At 40.0% G+C, this 2,500-nt stretch overlaps 1 protein-coding gene across 2 annotated transcripts in view; it reads right to left on the bottom strand.

Moving 5' to 3' along the window:
* Nucleotides 1–1,736: 1,736 nt before the first annotated feature.
* LOC137992447 (uncharacterized) overlaps nucleotides 1,737–2,500 on the bottom strand; it is a 13,024-nt gene continuing 12,260 nt past the window's right edge. For both annotated transcript variants that reach the window (XM_068837793.1, XM_068837792.1), the window contains exon 2: nucleotides 1,737–2,500. This exon is cut by the window's right edge and continues 1,768 nt beyond it. The gene's annotated coding sequence lies outside the window, so the exon portion shown is untranslated.

Raw genomic sequence — 2,500 nt, 5'->3', positions numbered from 1 at the left:
TGATGTCTTCAGCAAGTTTTACAACAAGCCTGTTGCTGTTGAGTGTACGAGTTTCGGGGAAGCTATTTTGCGTGATGCAGATGATTAGTAACGGACAGTGGTTACTGTTTTGCAGAGATTTGGTTTTGATATGCTACACTTTATTATCCTAGTTTTTGGATACATCTGGTGGTAACAGTTTCAGTGCGACTTTGCTATGTTATGGCTATTTCTCATTGTTGCCATCTCTAAGTTCATGTTTACCTTGACGGGTATGTTAGAATAAAGTTGCAGTTACTTCATATATGTGGTGTATCTCGTGTCCACATGTCTTTCAAGTTTCATGGAATCTCTGCGACAGATGACGGATAGAATTAATGATTAAACGAGACTTACCTGGAAGTTGAAGTTTGATCGGAATTCTATCCGTCCATCTGTAGAGCAGAGATTACATGCCCTCCCAGGATGTTTTACCCATCCCTTTCTTCTCCGCATGTTTGGTTCATGTGGACTCTCGATGGTGAAGATTGGTCAGCTTTGCGCATGCGCGTTCTCATGTAATCTCTGCTCTACAGATGGACGGATAGAATCCCGATCAAACTTCAACTTCCAGGTAAGTCTCGTTTAATCATTAATTTTATGATAGAAATCACTTCCCCAAGCCTTTCATAAGTGCCACATAATGCCAAAAACCGTTTTCTTACATGTCACGCCTTGTGAATGTGCAGGAAATTTACAATTCAGTTTTGCAAAAAAAACGGTCCGACCGCTATAACTTTCCAACGATTTATGCCACTGCCCTCAATATTTTGTTGGCTTGTGCTAGCCGTATTAGTATTATTTCTTGGCAGAAATCGCTATCCCTATCCTTTCAAAACTGCCGCATAATGCAAAAAAACCGTTTTCTTACATGTCACGTCTTGTAAAGGTGCAGGAAATTTACAATTCAGTTTTGTAAAAAGACGGTCCGATTGCTATAATTTTCCAAGGATTTATGGCAGTATTCTGTTGGCTTGTGCTAGCCGTAGAAGCATTAGGGAAGTGGTCAAAACTACTACACTCGAACAGGACCCACCAAACCACAAAATAGATGGTGGTGTCTGCCTGCACCCCCCTTGCTTAACGTCAAAAGATGGTGTCTATATTGCATAGCCACCCCTCTATCCAGCAGTAAAAAATTACAGTGAGATTCAAACCTCACTTTTCGTGTTTGTCTAGTAATGCCGACTCTTGCTAGCTGAATATTCCTGTGTCAACCCAAGAAACCCAAACTAAAATCTCGCAAAAGAAAGCCTTACCGAAAGTCTTAACTATGCTGACAATATTTTAAGAAACTGAGCTTACAATTTGTAGCTAAAGTAAAGTTGTAAAAAATGAATGAAGGGGTAGTTTCTAAAGAAACTGTGGTGCTGCGTCGGTGGGGAAGTAGTATACAAAAATTTGGTTTATCAACGGAGTTGATAATGTAAATTGGCCACCGTACAGAGATTCTAAAAGCTGACGTTTCGAGCGTTGACCCTTCGTCAGAGCGAATTCGATTCGCTTCGATTCGCTTCGATTCGCTCTGACGAAGGGCTAACGCTCGAAACGTCAGCTTTTAGAATCTCTGTACGGTGGCCAATTTACATTATCAACTCCGTTGATAAACCAAATTAAAGTTGTAAAACTCGTGGCAAGCCTCATTCCAATCCTGGCCATTTTAGTGACACCTAGTATACAAAATTTCTTCAGAAAGGTATTTCTTTTGTCATTTCGAGATCTTTAGAGAATGGAAAAATAGAAAATGGAACATGAATAGTTCACTTCCAACACTGTTACCAACTAGCTAATAAACCGAATTATCCCGTGCCAAAGGAATGAAGGCATTTTTAGCGTTAACGTTATTGCTGGGCTCTAAATTCCCGATCATGAATTGCTAGCTCTGTGTATCACAGAGATATAGAATCACTTTATCAGTTTACTAAAAAAAAAATTACTGAGGGTGACTCATGCAGATTTGACTCGGGCTGAACTAGAACTCTGCTTTGGTTCCACTGTTTGGTTGTAATCTGTCTAAATCTGAAAGATGCATACGAAAAATAAGCTTTTATTCATCATCAATTCAATTGAAATGTTCTCTTAGCTAACTTCATTCAAGTACTGTTGGATGTAGATTTAACATTGCTACTTCACGTAAAATAATTATATAGGACACGTAAATGATAGTACTTAGTCTTATGGTCACTTAACTTCTCCACACCTCAATCACCTACAGTTAAGTGGCCAGTCGCCACTACATAAGTCACCAGACAGTCAGTGCACAGTACATATATCCTTCTTTTTCCGTTCATTGAGAAGCTAGACTAGATTTTGAAAGAGAACAAAACTTCATACACACTAGGTACAAATAGCAGAGAGACTGACACCAACTGCCTGCGCCTGCGAGTAGTCAGTATACCCGCTGTACTGGCTTTCCCTTGCTTCGCAGTGATGGGAGTAGGAGAAATTACAGAGGGACTAATCGACAGTCACCGTCACAAAC

This window comes from Montipora foliosa, chromosome 2, assembly GCF_036669935.1.
Source record: "Montipora foliosa isolate CH-2021 chromosome 2, ASM3666993v2, whole genome shotgun sequence".
Classification (NCBI taxonomy): Eukaryota; Metazoa; Cnidaria; class Anthozoa; order Scleractinia; family Acroporidae; genus Montipora; species Montipora foliosa.
Note: the sequence above shows the minus strand (reverse complement) of the source record. Positions and strands in the feature narration are given on the sequence as shown.